This window comes from Phoca vitulina, unplaced genomic scaffold, assembly GCF_004348235.1.
Source record: "Phoca vitulina isolate PV1807 unplaced genomic scaffold, GSC_HSeal_1.0 scaffold12, whole genome shotgun sequence".
NCBI lineage: Eukaryota > Metazoa > Chordata > Mammalia > Carnivora > Phocidae > Phoca > Phoca vitulina.
This window is the reverse complement of record NW_022589715.1, coordinates 36,844,867-36,867,047: the sequence shown is the minus strand read 5'-3', so window position 1 is coordinate 36,867,047 and position 22,181 is coordinate 36,844,867. Positions and strand designations below refer to the sequence as shown.

Sequence of the window (22,181 nt, the reverse complement as noted above, 5' to 3'; positions counted from 1 at the left end):
CTTGTCTTTTCCGTCTCTCCTTGTTCTCTCCTTTCATGTCCGGAAACACGGCCTCTGGTGTGGCTGTCTCTGACAGCATCATCAAAGTGCTGGATGACATGAAGGTGTGGAAGTCGTCAACACCAGAGGAGGTGAAGAAGCACAAGAAGGCGGTGTTCTTCTGCCTGAGCGAGGACAAGAACATTATCCTGGAGCAGGGAAAGGAGATGCTGGTGGGTGATCTGGGCCAGACTGTAGAAGACAACACCTAGGCCACCTGTCCAGACAGTCCAAATAAGGACTGCCACTCTGCCCCCTCTGATGCAATCTATAAGACCGACGAGACAGGCAGGAGGACCTGGTGTTTGTATCTTCTGAGTCTGAACCCCTTAAGAGCACAGCGATCTATGCCAGCTCTAAGGACACCATCAAGAAGAAGCTGACAGGGATCAATCATGAATTATAACCAAACTACTATGACGAGGTAAGGATCACTGTATCCTAAGCAGAGTAGCTGAAGGGGGGGCAGGCGTGCCATCACCTACCTGGAGGGCAAGCCTTTGTGAGACCCCTCCAGCCCCCTGCCTAGAGCATCTAGCAGCCCCAGACCTGACCTTGGGGATTGCAGACTTTCCCCTTCCTGCCAGACCAGAGGGGCTAGGGGGATCCCAGCAGGGGGAGGGCAATCCCTTCACCCCAGTTGCCAAACTGTCCCTCACACCCTGGCCCTTTCTCTTGTCTCTGTCCCTGCAGTTCTGGCCTTCCCAAACTGCTTCTGATCTTCTGATTCCTCTTGGGTTGAAGTAGGCCAGTTGCCCCCAGGCACCTCAGTTCTGGGGGTGCTGTATTTTTTAATGACACCCTAACACCCCACCTGCACCTCCCCTTTCCCATGCTGCCAACTTCTTCCCACAGTAGTGGCTCTGTGCTTGTCTGTTTTGTTCTGTGTATAAATGGAAAGTTGTAGAGATGACTCCTTCCTTGGGCTGCCTGGTTCCCTTCCCCTTTTCCCCTGGCTGCTGCCACTGGTGGAAGCAGGACTAGGAAGGGACCTTCAATAAAAAAAAAAAAAAAAAAACCACACACACAACAATACAAAGACTCGCTAATAGGAAAATAAATAAATAAATAAATAAATAATAAATAAATAGTTTTAGTTTCCCAATTTATATAACTTATGCTGTATATTAAGTTCAAAAAAAAGAAATTAAAAATGAGTATATATATATGTTTACATCAGGAGCAAAGCTGTGAGGAAGACTTGTAAAACTTTAGATTTCAGTGGCATTGCCTGACATCATGTGAATACTTAATAAATACACAATGAGTATTCCTGGTCTTCAACAAGAATGTCTCATTAGGGTGGAAAGGAAGAAAGGGTAGTAAGCATCAGCTTTCATGGAAATCTGAGCTGATTCCCAAAGCCCTAGTTGAAATAGAAACTCATGCCTCCATATTTCCCAGAGTTCCAACTATAGTGAATTATACATAAAAGATGCCCAAGCAAAAACGTGTTGATCTCTACATCTTAGGGGAATGTACACATGGCAATTGTTTTTCTAGAAACTTGACTGATAATATTTTAGATTAAGAGATGGAGATGACCAAAGTAGAAGCTGGGAATTATTTAAATGTTGCTCTGTGGAAGCAGAGCCCCCTGTCCAGAGCGATCAACACTTGCATTAAAAGTCATAAGCTAAGGGGCGCCTGGCTGGCTCAGTTGGTTAAGCGTCTGCCTTTGGCTCAGGTCGTGATCTCGGGGTCCTGGGATTGAGCCCCACATTAGGCTTTCTGCTCATGAAGGAGTCTGCTGCTCCCTCTGCCCCTCCCCCCCACCTTGTGCTTGCTTTCTCTCTCTCTCTCAAATAAATCTTAATTAAAAAAATCATAAGCTAAGAAGACATCAGTCATATAGAAAAAAAACACAGCTAATTCCATGAAACACAGCTACTATTGCTAATATTTATCCTGTTGGAAAGAATTTAGATCCACCATTTTAGCTACACTAACACTGACAGATTAAAGATACAATACACCAAAGTATTTCCTTGGTAAACAGACAAGGACTAGAAAGTCTTTAACCCTCAGTCATAATTCCTTTACATTTCTACAAACTAGACTTGTCTAGTACTGAAAGTCAAATGTTCAAAACTGGAGCTTTACTTTAGTAATCGCTTAATTTTTCACTGTAATGCCTCTTCATGGATGTAAAAATGGATGGATTTCGCTTTAAAAAATACTTCTTTTTTCTTGTAGTTTTTTTTTTCTAACTGCAATTATTTTCGTGTCAGAAATATAATTGTACTCCATATTGAAAGCTAACCCAGTGGGGAAATAATTTTGCACAATTACAGAAAGTTTTAATAAAAGACTGATAAGTAAAGTTTTGAATTTTTAATGCATTCTGCAGGCGGTTGAGTGCCTTTTGCCATCTCTGTCACTTATCATTAAAGCTGTGTGAAAGGGAGGCCCACCTGTTATACTCGACTTGATTGGCGAAAGTGTACCCTGACAAATAAAAGTGAAACAGACAAAAGTCAAAATGAAAAAAAAAAAAAAAATTAAAAACAGTCAGTTTCATAGCTAATTTAACATTAATGCCTCCCCTTCACCCAGAAAAATTTCTTTGTATTTAATATTCTGTTCTTACCTACTTATTAGCCTACCATTGTGAGTGTTAAATTCTTGTATAGCACACAGCAATAATTCATTTCTATAAAAGCACATCCCATTTCCAGGGCATGCTTTTTGGCTTAATTTGAAAAAATTACCCTCGTTTGACAGAGAAAACACTTTAAACACGCATAACCTATACATTTATGTGCAAGCGAAATCCGAAGAGTGTAATCTATCTAAGCTTTCTGTGATGAAGGCATCCTGAGAGCCATCCTGTGAGCTGCACTGAATTTCCTCCAAGGCTACAATTTCAAGTCTTCCTACTGGTATATCATGCTAATGTTTGTTTGTTTGATTACCCTAGGTGCTGCCAGACCCTAAACAACCCGCCCAAATCTTCCTCCGTTTCTTCAGGTCAGTGTCCAGCGAGCATCCACAGCCTGCCGGCCTGGGGGTGCTGAGGGCTGCGGATGGAGCCTCGCCGCCCCTCTTCACACCGGCATGGGCAGTCTCGTGGCAAACATCAAACTGTCACTTGGTTTCATGTGTCTGCTGTCTAATAAGTTTATTTTGGATCAGACTGATTCGCCAGCATATGCTCAAGATAAAATGTTCAAATGATGCAAAATGGGATTTTCAAATTATGATCCTGAGCACTTTTTTTTTTCCCCCTTATCCACTTACATGTAATCTAAAAATAAATACCCAGGCTCCACCAGGATGTGACAACTTCAGCAAACAAAATTGAAAATAGCTGCCTTACAGTCGTCTCTCCCTCCAAATGAAACAGGGGAAAATATACCTTTAGAGAAAAATACAGCGCCTGTTAAGGAACAGACGAGCTACTCACAGCAGGTTTGTGAAGAGAGGCACAAGGACATAAACAGCTCAGGATGGGTATCAAGCAAGAAAAAAACCAGCCAGCAATCACTGTGCTGAATCCCGGAAGGGGCGCGGGGAAGTGGTCACAGGTGATTGTCATGTGTGATAATTATTATTACTGTACACCTGCTCCTCCACACTAATTAACTTTGGATATGCAAATCAATCCTATTGCATCATGCCCCTGCTCTCCTCCCCTACAGATAAGAAGATGTTCAGCTGCTGGATTTAATTAGGATAATGAACGCCAGGCCCACGGTGGCTTGGCAGGGGAGGTGGGGGGGAAGCTGTGACTGACCTTTTCTCCCAAAACGTTGACATTTTCTAAGGCTTCTGAACACTCGAAGTCACCTCCATGGCTGGGACATTGATAGGAGCGGATTGATGAGGTGTCATGAGAGGAGAGACGCCATGGCCCCAGTGTTTGCTGGGAGAATACAGCAGGTGTTCTGACAAGGACACACACCATCACTGTTATTTGGCAAACAATTCTCTTGATTCACTAAAGTCAAGCATGCCAGCATTTCTTTATAAAAGAAAACAAGGCTGTTTTTCATAACCACCCAAAGGAGAGGTCATCACTAAATTGCATTTCTGAATTACTTTTCATTTCGCATCAATATATTAAAAAGGTTTCTATTATTCCTCTCCCCTCATCCTCCTCCCCTCTGCACCCCTCCAATCCCCCACCCACCCCGCCCTGCCCACATTTCTCGTGGCATGTAAGCCGAAAACATTACGTGACGGTAAGTTAAAAAGGGTTAAGTTTGTTCATATTAATCCCTACAATTCCATTCCTATAATATAAGGTAAGACAAGGACTTCCGTGATTAAATGGGAAAAGGGCAGAGCAGCGTCTTCTTGTTTGGATATCTGGTCTGCTTGTTTATCAAAAAATTGTTTTCAATTATGTATATATATATATAAAAAGTCTTATTTGAATTTCAAATTCAAAGACATGCATACAAAATAATACCGAGGAACATACACTGTGATACGATTCTCTTTCTCTCTCTCTCTCTCTCTGATCATTTACTCGGCTTTAACTTTTTAGCCATCTGTGTGTAGAGCCTTTCCTGTATTTTCCATTCTGACAATGGAGTTTTATGTAGTCATAAAATAATACCATATTAGATCTCTCTTTTTTTCCTACTCTCTTCTTACTGTGTTAAATTATAATAGAAGAATAACTTTAGGAAACCAGCCAATTTCACAAAGAGGTGAAATAAAAGCCCCTTGGTGTAGCTGAAAAATCAAGCTGATCAGAGCCCAAGAAGGCAATGCTAGTCCCATTTCTAAGGTAAAGCAGAAAGTTTCAAAAATTAACCAGGATTTAAAGAAGAAATAATAGGGGATCGTTTTGTTTCTATAATCTTGATAGGTTGCATATTGCATGAAGTTTCATCTAAGAAATCAGAGTTTTGTGATAGGTTACTTTTTTTTTTAATATATATATCCAAGAGATGATCTACTCTTTTTCTTTGAAAAAAAATCTCATTAGTATCACAGGGTATCATAAATACTGTGATACCATGTTGGTAGGCTAGAGATACTTAAATTGACCCTTTCTCCAGTATTTAAAAAATAAAAAATCAGGTAGCCAAACTGGAGAACTCTCAGATAATGTAGAATCTCATCATCTAATGTAAAGGAAAATAACAATTGCATATAAAGGGAAAGACAAGTGTCTTTTTTTTCTCTGTAGTGTCATAAAGTGTTGGAATTAAGTAGTCAGTGTTTGTCTCTTATACCAAGATAGTTATTTGAATGCTATAGGTTACAGCTGGTTGCAATAGTCGTTTTTCTGATCACATCCTTTCATAATGAGGTTCCGGCATATACCAACAGTTAACATTTGGCAAGGTACAGCTTTTAGAGATTCTACACATGGACTATATTAGCATGGAGCCGAATGTGTCCTATAAAATGAGTGTGAACATCCTAAGTTTGCTTGTGTGTGTGTGTTTCTTTCTTTTTCCAGATCAATCACTTTGCCATTTGCTTCTTAATCACTACTTTACTTAGACTATCTCTGCAATTACTAGTATCAGTCCTTTCCCCTTCTTGCTCCTTCCTTTTCTCCCACACGTGGTTTCTCTTAAGCTTTGTACCTTCGGTCACAAGGCTCCCACCGTATCTAGAACCATTTGGGGCAGCTCTGTCTCTTTCTTGCTTCAGTATTCATTTCTCTGTGAAAGCCTGCGCTGCTGATTTCATTAAGAATATTCGCAAGTACGTTGGCATTTTTATTACAACCTTCATTTGTTGTCAGTCTCAGTACTAGCGAATAAGAGCTGTTGAACCAAGAACCTAGACTCAGCATTTTGGGGGAGGCAGTTTTTGACCACGGAGAGAAGAGCAGGGGCATTTAAGACTCCTTCCTTCCCTGGCTCAGACAACTCCAGCCCCAGACCCCTGAGACACGGGGGCGCTGGCTGTTTCACCCATCCATGTGCTCGGTGCAAAAGGCAGAAAAGGTCAACTCTGTCCCAGCCTCACTGCACGAAATTATGGTAGAAATTCACATATAGAGAAAAGATTTAATGAAATCAGAATTTAAGGAATTAGGACTCAAAAAAAGTCTGACTCACTAGTCACAGCATTAATTTGGAAGATCTACTTAGACTCCTCATTCTTCGATCAGTTTCATCTTGCTGGCTGTGTGTCCTTGGACAAGTTCTTTTCCTGAGGTTCATCATTTCATTTATAAAATGAGGATAATAGTAGTACCCCACAGATTAGTAGTGAAGATTAAATGGGATAATAAGTAAGTTATATTGGTTTGCAGTGCTCAGCTCGTAATATATGTAAAAAAACACTGCCAGAGATTATACTAGCTAGAAAGTTGGATACAAAGAGAAAAATGGAATACTAGGACCCTGTGACCTTTGCACATGTACTTTGTCTGAATTTCAGAGCATATTCTTAAATGCTTCAATTTGAGAATTTGAGAACATGTCTACAGAACTTCATGAGTAGAAATCTTTGAGTATTCTAGACACTTTTCATATATAATTTAAGCTCAGTAATACAGCCTATTGTTTGCTTTGATTTTTATTTTCACTATCTGACCAAGTAAAGCAGAAACAGATGGCTTTTCTGACTTACATTATTTTAAGCTGCAAATACGTTGCCCACTTTTGAGCCTATGTGGTTAATCTGAAATCTGTCACACAATAAAATTAAACATTCCCTATTTTAAGGGGGAGGCAGCATGGATTAAACAAGAGTCCGAAGCCTTGGGCTCTCTCATCCTGGCTTAGCTCTGAACGTACTACGTGACCTCTTATGAATCACTTCACCTTGCTGAATCTCAACTTACTCATCCATGAGGTAAGTTCAACTATATCGGGGTTTCTCAGTCTTCAGTGTGCATACTAATCACCTCAGGATTCTAATAAAGGGAAGAGTCTCATCAGCAGCCTGGGGTGGGCCAGTGATAGTGCATTTCTAACCAAACTCCCAGGTGAGGCCAGGGCTCCCGGTCCCCAGACTTCACTCTGAATAATAGCCAAGAGCTGGATACATTCTTGGACAAATGCTGCATAGTTTGCGATTTCTATACGCATATTCACGAACAAGCATGTCACGATGGCCCCAAAAGGGATCCAGCACAATCCCTAATGTGAGGAGAGTACTTTCCAGTCAGCAGTGTGTTCCCATCCTCTTAGTCATCGCAGCGTTTCAGCCTAAACTCAGAAAAGTTGAATCACTGTCTCGAGATCACACAGTCATATTGCCAACACGTGGGAAACCCGGGATCGAACGCAGAGCCTTATCTCCAGCCAGCTGTGTTCACATAACCACGGCGTCTTCCACGGTCCCCTTTGTGTCCACCAGGCCCCAGAAGGCACGAGGCCTAACAACACCTGACGACGTCATTTAGTGTCATCCACAGCCATGTATTTATGTGTCTCTTTAAAGTTACCTGAATATCGATAAAATCTCGGGGTTACCGGTTAGAGCCGACTTAAGACTTCGTTTTCTTCCGCATCTTTCCATTATTTTTCTGCTGCCTCCTACTCATCAAGTACAGAAAAGCCTCTCAGGCCAGCATGTACATTTCCAGTTTCAACTGCTACAGAACACGAGTTCTAGATCTTAAAGGCCAAAAAGCATCTATTTGACTAAAGAGCTATAAGGCAGCCATAAAAATTATGGATCACAGAAATAAGCAATTAGTGTTATCTTCAATTGCTTTATTGGCAGTATTCACTCGTTAGAATAGAGGCAGCCGTAAAACAGATTGCAACATACTGTATAACAGCATATGGGATTTTACATTATAATGCTATTCTCTGCCAAGAAGTCATATTTTCATTTGAATGCATGGAACAGATTATCACAGGGTTTCCAGCATTAGAAGTGGATGACCCTCACTTTTTTTTGTAGTTGTTGTTAAAAGGCAATTCCTGAGGTTATGACTAAATCAAAATACGTACAACGGCTAATCGGCCTGTGCTACGTGCTTACATCCCGGGCCCCTGGAAACTGGGCATGGCATGGAGCTACGGCAGATAATAAAGTCAATCTCTAACGTGGTGGATGGAGGGAGAGTTGAGGGTTTGCCAGTCTTCCAAACCAGCTGGCTCCAATTCTAGAGGAAGCTGCTCACCCGCCCATCTCATCACAGCTGAAGTGCCACAAAAGACACCACGAGCACTGGGGATGGAAATAAAACAATAGGAATAATAATACGAGATAGATAGAACAGGATCTCTGCTTAGCACTGGGAGATGTTCTCCAGACATCCACTCTGCCACTTTACAAAATGTGTGTGAGCACGTTTATACGTTGCAGATAACCTATGTGCACACCTTCAAATACATAGACCCTGGAACGTGTTTCAGCAGGCCAAGCTCTCAGGAATCACCCACAGGCCAAGAGTCGAAGAGTTTCCCCCGTCCTTTGCACATTTGACGAGGTCCAATGTGGCACACCTGGAAATGCGGCTAAATGCCCACTCTCCTGTTTCAAGTTGGAAAAGGAGTAGGGAAAAGTACATCGAACAGATTCTCTTTCCAAGATCAGCCTGTGATATAGCAAATGAAAGGCTTTGAAAGGCAGGATTGCTGAAAAGGAAGCTTGTGTGGTTTCAAATTAGAAGTCATATTGTTGCACTCACAGTTGATCAAATAAATATTAATCACCAAATGTATTTATGTCACTTCTCACGCAATTGCAATATATTTCAAATGTGTTTTTAAATGGTGGATAAAACACACTGGGAGGGCAAAAAAAAAAAATCTCCTTTTACAGAACCTTAGATACTAGGCAGCTAGAGGCATATGTAGTAATTTACCAGAACAAAGGAATATGTTTGAATTCGTTTCTGTGTGTTTTCTGCTATTTATTCAAATCTAGTATAATCCAAATAATTTGATAGTCTTCAGAATCTGAGTACAATGATATCATGTTAAAAGTAAACTTTAATCTAACATAATGTTACAATGAATTAGTGTATTCACTTAAGTAATTTTTTCTAGTCTTAAGTCTGTAGAAATTATAAAACTGTAGAAAAATTAATTGTAATGGAAATTCTCATAATTTTCGAAAAAGATTATCCTAAATGATTACAAACGCAGTTAAATGCAACCAAATGATGCAAAACAAAGTATAGAAAAGCTGCTGCTTTCGATATCCCTTGGTTACTTGGAGTAACATCTTCAGTCCTTAATTTCCAAATTTGTATGTTTAAGGACTCCTCCCTTTCTTCATAAAGGGAGTTGGTGAAAAGAATAATCAGACTAAAAATGCAAGCGTGTTGCAACCTAATCTTGCCTGTGCTATGTAGTAGCCCCCATGGCTTGTGTATATTGATATACCGTTTAAATTCTGCGTTAGCTGTCATGGATTCATTTGTAAAGTTGCATAATGACCATAATGCCTATAGCCTCCTTCCAAATCGAGCTTGAAAAAATTTTTAAGGTATTTCTCAAGTGGTTAGAGTGATTTCTCATGAATGAGTACCTTGTCTTCTTTTTAGAGTAAGAAAAGTTGGTAGTTTTCCAGGAGCCAAATAAGGGGGCCCATGACAAACTCAAAATGAAAACAGGAACCAAGACAGTGGCTAGTTTATGCCTTTAGAAAATGCATGCTGACAGACTGAGGGTGTTCACCAATGTATAACATACAGTGAAACATCTGCCTTTTGGTTCAGTAGTATTTTCCTCAATAGCCCACCAATTTTCTTAATTTGGCAGCTGTGGCCTTGTGATTGAGGCGACCTTATTATATAGAAATGTTGAGAAGCAAGCTGTTCCTTGGGTCTGTAAAGTAGCAAACTCAAGGGATTACATATTTTTAAAATGTCAATGAGCATGTGAATGTGTGTGTGTGTGTGTGTGCGTGTGTGTGCGTTTCACCAAAGAGGGTCTCACTGAGTCAGACAACAGTGACACCGAAAGTTAAATGGAGAAAATGTTTTTTAATATATTTATCTTGTTATGCAGTAATGTTACTCAATTCAGCATTGTTCAAAACAAACCAATGATGAATAATATCTTGTTATATAATGACTAGTTTTTCCTTTCCTTGCAATAAAGTAAAGCATTTAAGAAAAAAAAAAAAAAATACAAGCATCTCAAATAGCCTCTGCTTTGCTGCAAAAATAGACTGTGATGAGAGTAACTCTTCCAATCAATTATGCAGCATGGTTTTAAGTGAGGAAAAATTTCAACATACGTATCACTTCAAAATATATACAGCATGTATCTATATGTACAAACTGCGTAAATTTTGAAGGGCTACGAAGCATATATTTTGCTACACCAAAGCTCTGACTGTTAAATTGATTGCAAGAAAACTATAATTTCTTTTGCTGAAAAACTTGAGCAATATGAATCTTACTGGGATTATTTAAACTCAGTGGTGTGTGTATACATCTATATGTGTGTGGGTATAAACAACAGGATTTCTACAAATTCTCTTCAGTAGGCGCAGAAGCAACTTCTCTAACTAAAATATTGCTCTGAAATTGTCTCCTTTAAAAATGACGATAGTAAATGAACATACTTCAGATTCCACAGTCGATACATATGGACCCTGAACCTGACACCCACAGGGGGGTCACTTAATGTCATTCACTCCCTTTATATACACGCAGGGTTCATTAATGGTCTCCCTTTAAGAGCACCCTTTTAAAAGAATGATCTGCCACATTAGCCAGAGCAATGTGACTTAGACTTTTACATATATACATATACATACATACATATATGGGTTTTTTTTTTTCATTTTGGCTGAATTCAAGAACGAGTCTGTAGGCTAAAAGAATTGATCTGTCACAAAGCAACAGATTGCAGTTAGAGACTGCCAACAAATCATAAGCAACAGTAGGTAATGACTAATTGTAACAGGAATGAGGGAACAGAGGGTGGGGACTGTTTCAGAAAAGGTAATGGAAAAAATGATCTTTCTCAAAAGAAATCAAACATTTTTGTTTTGATATTTGTTGTTGTTAAATCAAATAACAAGCACAGAACCTCTGCTCTTCTCAATAGTTCCTAGTGATGCTGATCAATTTGACAATTTCTAAGAGATTTGTGATTTCCCATCACAGGTTGTTTTTTCTGTTCTTTTATTCCTATTAATACTATTCTTTGACACAGTTTTGAGGTTTCTCAATGAATTACTATTTTAATACACTCTTTGGAGCTATACAATCTAAGACTTACAGAAAACCTTGACTATGACTTTCACTTTGTGGTAATGAATATACAACACTATCTTAAAAAAAAAAAAAAAGAAAAAGGAAAGGAAAGGGATTTATGAAGATTTACAAGGTCCAAGAAATAGAATGGCAAGAACAATCATATCCATCTTTTTTACTGATTAAATATTGCAATTTTTAATTATCTATTCAATCTTACTTCCTCAGATTTTCACAAAATACTTCTAATTATCAACGTACACGAACATAAATTTGTTTACAGTAGAAACTTAACCTTCTAAAACTTTAATTTATGAAATTACTTGGAGCTTGAGGTGCTTAAAGATATTAAACCCTGCACTAAGTTCAAATGCTTTGGGGACATTCTGTAAGTTTTGCTTCATTGCAACAACAATTAACAAGATTTTCTTTTTTTTTTTTTAAAGATTTTATTTATTTATTTGACAGAGAGAGAGAGAGCGAGAGCAGGAACACAAGCAGGGGGAGTGGGAGAGGGAGAAGCAGGCTTCCCGCCGAACAGGGAGCCCGATGTGGGACTCGATCCCAGGACCCTGGGATCATGACCTGAGCCGAAGGCAGACGCTTAATGACTGAGCCACCCAGGCGCCCAACAATTAACAAGATTTTCTGTGTAGTTGAAACACAAGAATTTTGTGGCTCCCTGTGACTGCAGAGATTACAAAGCATATTGGGTCAAGTATAATATATTTTTAGAGATCATCTATTTTGTTTAACCTTAAATTTTTAATTTCAACCGATAAAGTGCAGCAGGATTGCCCATATACATATTCGAAAAGTAAAAAAGAACGATTTCCTTAATTGATGTTGTAGGCTAGTTACCCCAATCGTTAGGTGATACAACCTATTTTGTCTCACTGATATTCTAATATCTAAATCCTCTGCTTTCTACAACATGTCTAGAATTCATGTCTATTTAATAACTACATCCAACATTCTTTGCCTCTTCATTACTCAAAGAAGAAATAAATAAAGGAAGCTAAGGACTACCCTTCTTTCTTAAGTCAACATTGATAGATGTCCCCAAAATTGTTTCTCAACAAACTCAACTCTTCCTCTGCTGGAAAAGAGAAGAGCTGTTCCAGAATGTCAAATTCAAAAAAAATTAGCCATTAAAGTAGAGACATAGAAAAGAGAAAGTAATGTTTGCAGAAACAAATATCAGAACCAAATTAGATGGGAGGAGGATGAAAAATAATGATGAACAATGAACTATAGATCATTGAAGCAGCACACATGAGGGAAGGGAAGGAACTAAGGGCACATGAGATGCCATGAGGACAGCAGGAACCTTATGAGAGGGACCAGAAACAAAAAATACTAACAGGAAAAATGTAAAGCTTTGACAAAGAGAAGTAAACCCATATCTGAAACCCATGAAACACTAATAGAAAATCAGAATTATACTCTGCTAAATTTTAAATAAATTTTCCCTCTATTGTGCCTCTATCGTGTTCTGATTCTTTAATACTAATAAATAGCTCAGCCTAAATCCAAGTCAGTAGGAATCACAGGCTTGGAATTTCCCATCTATACATATAATTGGTATGCACCTAAACTATTCTTCTGTTTCCAAGTATCAGGATATTTTGGGGGAAAAAAAAAAGCAAAACATCAGCATATTGATAACTGAAAGTCTGCTAAAGCTATTCATATTTACCATAAAACTGTTTGAATCTCCCAAGGGGTAAACTAGAGATGAGTTCATGCTCCAGATTTCAACACAAGTGCATCAATCTCCCATTATCACCTGTAGTCTTTACATCCAAACACAGAGCGAGGGCCTAGCCGCTTGACAGTAGTAATCCACTCTGGCCAGCACTCACATTTCAGGGGGTGCTTACGGACTGCTAGCACATAGAGCCAAATGCCAGGGTTACAGACAGTGCTCAGTTCACCAGATACAACAGAAACACCACCAGTAATTTTCAAGGACTGATGAAACACCCCCTGAGGTGGACCCATTCAATCATTCATTCATTCAGTAAATGAATCATTTGTTTATTCATTCTTTCATTAAATACTTATCAAACACCTACCTACCATGTTCCTGATACCATACAATCCTATACCCTTACGTCTTAACACTGTAAATATCAAACATATATTAGTGAAAATAATACAGTTCACAGCAATACCAATTATAAAACTTGAATTACCACCTCTCTTCCCCACATTCTGATTATGCCCGGCCTTTCACGTGGGTCTTGTTTATAACTATTTGATACATTTGAGTCAATTCAGGTAGATCCTCTGCTCATACAGAAATACTTTGTTTAATAGTCGCTATAACGTAAGCTTACATGAAACATTTTTATCTTAAAATAAAAATATTCCTGGAAATATTTCACCTTAATATGAGTGAAATCACTTCTCAACCCCTCCACCAAAGGAAAGAAAGGCAAGCATGAAAACATTGGATATTGGGATAGAGTAAGGCGCTGGAAAAGGGAGATGGAGGTACAGGAAACCAGGCATGACACCCCCATTTCATGATGGTGTCCAGGGCTAGCTTCACTTCCGCTCCAGGATGCATAAATTAAACGAATTCAGAACTAAGTGAGTTGGTTATTCATCTTACTTGTCTTGACCAAGTTGCAAAGAGAGATTTCCCATAATTTCATTCAGTAATTTGAAGTCTAATCCTTTCAACTGATGAATTTATACATTTCAACCAAAATGAACAATCTCTGCTTTTGTTTCTTGTTTCCAGACACCTCTGTGTCACCAAAATGCAGGCCCAGATTATGCACTGCCCAATGTATGCCCTTCTTTCCGTTTTCTCTAAGTTTACTATTATCTTTTGAGGTGTTTTAACCAGACTGCATGTTCTGTTACATAGAGATTCAAGTTCATATGTACAAATATATATCACATATTTCCAATATATATTAAAATCACTATTCATATATACACCCACAACAGAATGTTTTCCTCACAAAATTAACTTAGAGCAATTGTAAGAGTTTGGTCAACATCATTATTCCATGTGTTAAAATAAATAGGTAACTGATGTACTTTCTACCCATAATAACTCAACTACGAGCACAATTTATGGCAGATTTTGGCTAATAAACTCGAAAATGACACATACTTAGCAGAAACCTGACTATAGTAATTATTTAATGTAAATTAAGAATTAGCACTTTAGCCAATTTTTTTTTTCTAAAATGAACTTGTTTGTAAACGTTGGTAGTCGATTAAATAATTGTTTTTAAAAAATGACCGTTTCTTTGGAAGGCCCATGTAAAAACAAAACAAAACAAATCTCAGATTTAATCGCTGTAGGCCAAAATTTGAACTTTCCTTCGGGCTGTGCAGATTCAGACAGGATCATGACATAATTGAGGATTTACTGGGAAAAATTTTCCAACCAACCCCCAACTGTTCCCTTATTTACCATCTCAAAATCAGAGCTGGTGATTTCTAAGGACAGGGAAAAGTGGGTGAGGGCCCCCAGGTTGCTATTGAGAGTAATTCTCACAGGATTCTTAGGTGTGCCCTCGGTTTTTTCAGAGGGGACAGTGGCTCTTGGGCCAAATTTTGTATGCATGTGGTTCCTCCCAGTTTACACCACAGCACATTCAACTTCTCTACGGAGCTGTCCTTAGCCACTGCGACCTCGGTTCCTGCAGGTGACAGTATGGCTTTCTGCTGATTTATTAAAAATCTCCCATGTTATGGCTCCCGTGTACTCTCTGGAGTGTGATCATGTGACCAGTATAATCACAATCTGTCTCCCCGCTAACATTTCTCTACTTTGGTTATTTGTTTGATAAAGTGAGGAGCTTCCCTTTTGTTGCCCTTCATCAGAGCTTAATGTCTTTACTTTGGGATCAATATACTTTATGAATAATTTTATTTCCTTCTATTTTTATGGTCTTTTCTCCTCATTATCATACTGAGTTTATTAGCTGGTGCTGTCAGTATCTCTACCCTGTCATATGTTCCTGAGGTACAGTAAATATCACTTGTGTTGTAATTAATATGCACACCCTCTGCAGTAATTAAAGTACAGACCCCTTCAACCAGCTGAGCTTCCTACACTAATTCCACCTTATCTTCATAATGAACTTATTGTAATCTGAAACTACTACTGAATATTGTTCAGTAAGGCTAGAAGAATGAAATCTAACGAGATGCAATAATATTTGTGAACATGTTAATATAAAAAATGAATTTAATTAGTCTAAATCTAATTAAATTTCCCATACAATTAAAAGCCTCCCCTTCCTTCCATTTTTTAACATCTAACAAATGCCACATTATTGCCCTTTCAGTTATTTCTACAGAGCAGCAGACTGGACAAGAGCTTTTTTTCCCCCCCTAGAAGATACACACAGAAAAGCCTATAGGAAGCAAACATTGGACAGTGACATAGCAGGGAAATAGCTGAGTCCCTTTGAGGAACTACTATCTAAAATAGAAGACTTGCAAGAATTGGACAAATCGAAAATCCGACCTTTCTTAAAAAAAAAAACAAAAAACTTGAGCAAAATAGTTTCTCAAATTTATCAAAAAATCTGTGAATCAAAAAATATGTCTTAAAAATGCCTAATGCCATATGTACATCGCAAGGGGCACTAAGGCACAGTCCCTGTCCCCAGGGAGCTTATATTTTAATGAAAGAAAGACATATTTCAACTCTGCACATATTTATTGGGCATCTTCTAGAAATAATGGAGACAGTGCGTGTCACAGAATCTCTAAGCAGGATGGAAAAGGAAAAGTCTAGCACTGAACTTGCACCTTGAGAGACAGGGGAGAGCACATTTGGGGCAGGACACTAGCTGTTGCTGTATGGATTCAGTTTTGCTGGAGAAAAAAAGTCTGTGTAAGTTAGGAAAAAAATAGACACAAAAGACTAAATCAAGATACATGATTGGCACAAAGGAGGAACATGGTGAGGAACGGCATGCACATTTAATAGTACACTTACATTGTCAGGAAACATTTCAACAAGAAAAGTGAGTGCGAGAAGTACGGGGCTGCACTAGGCAGGCAAACAAGCCCTCAAACTGGGTGAAGGGTCAGGCATGGCCACAGCAGTGCCAATCAGTGGGATGACTGCAAGGTGGAAAGATGTTACCAAGAGGGTAGAGCCCTGCTTTTTTAATTATTCACAGTAATGACTTGGATCTTGGAAGGAAAGAAATCATTTCCAAGACTGTAGATGAAAGTAAATTAGCAGGCAGCACAGCATTAAGTACCAGTAACACACACACACACACACACACACACACACACATAAATCTTGAGAATTTAGAAGTGGTTTAGTGGTCAAAGCACTTGTCAATGAGGACAACACATTTACTCCCACAGTTGTTTTCTTGTCTGTTTGTTTTTTAAACTACCCCGGCTGATGAGAGATTTATAAGACATGTTAATGAATGGATCACTTGGAAGGAAGCTACCAAGTTATGTCATTCCTCCAGAAGTAGAATCTAACCTCCACCATTCCTTGGCACGTGTTCTGGCATTCTCAGGGCAATGATGGATCGGCTCCCCAAGAAAAAGCAACATCTACTCTTCTACTAGACTTGATATGAATTCAGTTGGGAAAGAACAAGAAGCATTTAGAGCAGCGTCCATGCAATAGTCTCTGCAAAATTATCAGTGAGCTTGCTTTTAGACATGAAATGTCCCGTGGCAACAGTGCCTATCCCCGTGCCTCAACTACCCCTGCTAACACCACACATGATTCTTACCCCGCCCTGCCCCCTATTTGGTCTTGAGCTTCTACTTCGAAATTGCACTTTTTTCTTAATGCATTAAGTACACAGAAGTTTGAAAACCTAGAATCATCTCATGCCATCCCCTAATATAATCAAATGAAGACAATTTAAATTGTATGTAAATTACACCAGTCAGAAGGCAAAGAGTTCTGGGCACCTGGGTGGCTCAGTTGGTTGAGCAACTGCCTTCAGCTCAGGTCCTGATCCTGGAGTCCTGGGATCGAGTCCCGCATCAGGCTCCCTGCTCAGCGGGGAGTCTGCTTCTCCCTCTGACCCTCCCCCCTCTCATGCTCTCTCTCTCTCTCAAATAAATAAATAAAATCTTAAAAAAAAAAAAAGAAGGCAAAGAGTTCTGAGTAGAAACCTGACAGTCTAGGAAGTTATCCCAAAAAGCAAACTTCTAAGAACTCTTTGCAACAAAGAGCTTCAGTGATGAAAACAAATAATATGTGGAAATGTATTGCTACAGCTATGCATTGCAAATCAAAGGAACTAAAATAAAGTTAGGCATTCTCTAGAAGAGTGCTCACTATATTTTAAGGAAGATTTAAATGTGCTTCAAAAGGGCAGCATGGAGAAAATGGAATGATACTGATACCAAAAATAAATTACAAAGAAAATCTGGGCTGTTTTGCTGTTAAAAAATAAAACTAAAACATGTTGACATCTACCTGATATCAAATATGTTAACGTTGATCCTGACTATCAAAGGGAACCTATGCCTATGTAGAAGGAAATCTGGTAGGAATGAATGGAGATCCTAGAAGATATACTCTTAAAATTCCTGATTGATTGAGAAAGTTTTGGTTATGCCACTGAAAATCAGTGAATCCAGAATGTCAACCCATTATTAGAGAAGTCAAGAGAAGTCAAGAAGTGGGTGTACATGTCTGTGTCTGTGTATGTATGCATTTGGATATACGAGAAAGCAAAAACTGGAGCTCGGAAAATTAAGTAACGTGACATTTCCTTCAGTAAGCTCTACCAAACTATTAACTGAAAATAGAATAATTTATCTTAATTTACATTTGTTCATCTTTAAGCTTTATGTTCAGTTCACTATAGGAGCTGAACCTGATGTTGAAGAATGGTCTCAAAGGGCAGGAAAAGTTCTAAAAATTTTAAGCAAGTGTTGCTCATAAGTCTGTCTGCATTTCTGAAAATTGTTCGTGTGAAGGATGGGCTTGGCTTTGTAGCAAATATTTTGTGACTCATGATTTATTTTGCATACTCAGCATAGTTTGGGAGCAATGCTAATGTTTATGGATTATTGCACTAACTTGGAAATTATAGTGTAGTATTTGTAATTCAATAGGAGCTTTCTTAGAAAGCAGATGTACTTATATTTGCTCATTGGTGAGGTTAGTGACAAAGTCTAGGAACCAAAGTGGAAGACAGATGTCAACTCTATGCAGGATTTTTGCACCTGTGATGTGTGTGTGTGTGTGTGTGTAGGGGGGTCAATTCCAAACTTCTATTTGGTGATATGCTCTTGATTCAGTAACAGCTTGTAGGCAGGCTGTGTTCATAGGGAAATGTCATTAAGAAAGGTTTCTGGGGCACCTGGGTGGCTCAGTTGGTTAAGCATCTGCCTTCGGCTCAGGTCATGATCTCAGGGTCCTGGGATAGAGCCCCACATCAGTCTCTGTGCTTAGCAGGGAGTCTGCTTCTCCCTCTCCCTCTGCTCATGCTCTCTCTCTCACTTGCTCACTCTCTCTCAAATAAATAAAGAAAATCTTTAAAAAAAAAAAAAAAAGAAAGATTTCATCATGAGCCTCCTGGTGTCTTCTCTAGCTCCTCTCGTCAGTTTGTTTACGTACTGGACCATCAATCCCTTAACATCACCCAGTTGAAACAAAGAATAAAACATGACAACTTAATGATAAACGAGATGGAAAACAGAACATGCTAGGATGCTTACCTGAAAAACTTTCTTAAAGGAAACCACTGATGATGAAAAGAAAGTTTAAAAACTGGGAAAGTTAAAGCTATTCTCATTCTGTGTGTGTACTGTATGTATATATACACAGTATACATACTCGCATTTAAAATACATTCTTTGATAATTTAATACTACTGACATTGGTATAAAACACAAATAGCAACATTTCTCTCTCCCTTCTTTCCAGAACTACTGAGGTGAGTTTGATAATGTACATAAAACCTTTTAATCTACTGAATGTTAGAACTGTCATAGTTTTCTTCTGTAGTTATCACTTTCCTTTGGTCATAAAAACCCTAATTGTATTATAAGGTGTCAAAGCAAAACCAAAAACTCCAATTTGCCTTCCTTTCTTTCCCAGGCTTAACTGAATGGGATTCTAAAATTAAATTTCACTGGTTTGCAAAACTCTCCTCTCAAATTAACACGGAAGTGATTGAAGGCATTTTTAGGTACACCTGCTCAACTATTTTAATAAGAAAATGACTTAGAAATTGGTAGATATAACACTATTGTTGGTATAAACTAAGCCATGTCTCACAGTACAGATAGCTCAGGTAGAATCCATCTTGAATACTTCGATTCCTCTGACTTATCTTTGTACCTAGCTTCTGTTTCAGATAAAGACTTATGCCCAAATACTCACTGGATGCCCAGCATGTTTGCTTGTGGCAGCTAAATAACGTATGGAGAAATGATAGAGTTAAAATCTAGAAAAATTATTCTCCTGTATATATTCAGCATTAAGACAGAGATACCCATTGGCAGTTACCTGCTTGGCCCATTTCGCCAAGGTCCCCGCCAAGCTGTGGGCCCATGTTGTAAGCTCTGGCGAGTTGCAGCACCCCCAGGGGGCCTGCAGTGCCTCCAGCTGGTCCATCACCAGGGGCCAGAATCTGGCCCAGGAGCCATGGTGGTGAGGTCGCTGCTGACCTACAATGAGGACCGCACAGTGCAGTTCTGGGAGGTCCCCAGCCATGGCACTGTGGCCACTCTGCAAGCTTAGCAGAGCTGTCCTCTTCCAGGCCGACTGCAAGCATGTCAGTAGGCCAGCCCATTGGCCTGGCAAACACGCCAACAGGCTAGGAGACGACTGGTCACCCTTCTGCAGGACGGGCTGCTTGGACATCAACAGCCACGATCCAGTCCTGTCTGTGGAGAAGGTGGCACTCTGCAAGGACGCAGCTCAGATGGTGGTGGTTGGCACTGCGGGCCAGGTGCTGATGCTGGAGCTAAGCAACGTGGCATCAGAGCAGGTGGTCAGCACGACCTCCTCCAGGACTGCGAGGGCTTCACATGGAAGGGCCAGGAGTGGCTGAGCTCTCACCCTCTGGCTTCCAGCCCCATGTGCTGGTTCAGTGCCTGCCGCCAGCTGCTGTCACATCCATCATGCTCCATTTCGAGAGAAGCCTTAGGAGCCTTGCAGCCTTTTGCATCAGTCATGGCTATGGCCTCTTCAACTACCAGTGCAAGAGCCCTGTGCTGGCCAAGTGCACCCTTCAGACCCAACAATCCCTGGGGCTGTGCTCCCAGGCGAAGTTGCTCACTGTGCCAGTCTTTCCCACGCAACTGTTCATCCGGAAGAGCCGCGTCTCAGGCAAGAAGCGGCAGCTAATGCTCACAGCAAGTTGCGGGAGGCCCCCGCGTGGAGCAGGCCTGCCCCGAGGACGAGGAGATGATGATGCCCGTGCAGCCCCGCATCGAGCCCTGCTGGCTGAACACTCCCTATCCAGCACTATGTGCTGCCTCCGCTTCCTGACACGTTCCTTGGATATGCAGCCCGCCTCAGACCTCCGTGTGGCACGAACTCGGGCTCCATGTTTGCCTACGTAATGGCTGTGCGAACAGCGAGAACAAGGCGGGAACGGTGGGAGGAGCAGGCAAGGAGATGCAACTGACACACTGCGCGCCCGCCTTGGCTTCGTGGTGCAGTACGTGCGCGGCCACGTGCTGCCTGCCCTCTATGAGTGGCCTCGCGGGACCTGGTGCAGCTGCCTGACTTGCAGGGCGACCATGCCTTGCACACTGCCTCTGAGGAGCAGTTCAAGGTGTTCACAATGCCCAAGGTGAGCGCCGAGATCAAGGTCAAGCTGATGACCACAAGGGCTGTTGCCCGCACAAAATAGCACTGGTTACGTTTGCCACTGTGGCCTATAAGGGCTATACCAAGACCTGCCAGGCCTGCCTCACCAACCTGAGTGACATCCACATCTTCTCTGTGCCTGGCCTGCGATCCCAGAACCACTATTCCTGCATCTGGAAGGAGAACGTCAGCGTCATTTCCCTCTGTGTCTTCACATGGCCGAGTCGGGGCTTTTACCTGATGTTCCCAGTCGAAATTTGAACGCTTCTCCTTAAGTGCCCAGAACATCGCAGAGCTGCTCACCTATCTGGACACTAGCAGGCTGCATGATACCGCCCATGCCAGCTGCAGGTTCCCAGGGTCACCCAAGCTGAGCCAGGCCAATGGGACTCTGGGCATCATGGTGGCCCCATGAATCTGCCATGGGAGCCCTGGTCTTGTCTGCAGCAAGGGAACAGACACCCTAGAGCCACCAGAGGCCATCCTCTTGCACATGTCCATGGACTTGGCCACCAGTGACTACACCACGCTGGACCCAACAGGAGATGGTAGGATAAAGGACGTGAAAGATTTCCTGGGCTCCTCAGAGGATTCTGAGAAGAATCTGGGGAACCTAATGTAAGAAGAGGCTCAAGCCTGCATCATGTTGGTCAAATGAGGAAGGCCAGAACTCCCAGCCACCTGCCCTGCTGGGAGCTGGGATCCAGCATCCCTGGCTCCTGCCTGTCCCTTCACTTGGACCAATACCTGCTAATCTGTGGGCTCTGGTGGGATCTGCCCACCTTGGCCTCAGGGTGTGGGCCCAGTACTCAGCCCAGAGCCTCTGGGGTGCATTCAGACTGGCCCCTTCAGATTGGCTACCCTGGGGGCCCAGTGCCACAGGAAGAGGAGAGCTGAGGCTAGCAGCCATGCCATCTCCTATTCCACACACCATTCTTCCCACCTTCCTTTGCAAAGAGTATTTTTCTAATGCCTGTGCTGGGCTGGACAGTCATTTCTAAAACTATTTTGATACTTGCTCCTGAGCCAGCTGCCTCCCACATCCAGCCTGTGCATGAGTGCACCCGGTATGTACATATACATATATGTGACTGGGAGTACGGCAGGGCACACAGGTCTAGGACCTGGGCCGGTGTGGGGGTGGAGGGCAGGATAGGTTTCCCTTAGACTGTACCTTGGGGGTTTTTTTTCCCCTTTTTATTTTGTTAAAATTTGAGTTTTAATGTCAGAAATACTGATTTTTTAATATTGAAA

General features: G+C 40.9%; 1 pseudogene; it reads left to right on the top strand.

Annotated features, from left to right (window-relative positions):
* Positions 1-455: 455 nt before the first annotated feature.
* Positions 456-21,585, top strand: LOC116636453 (annotated as a pseudogene).
* Positions 21,586-22,181: the final 596 nt, after the last annotated feature.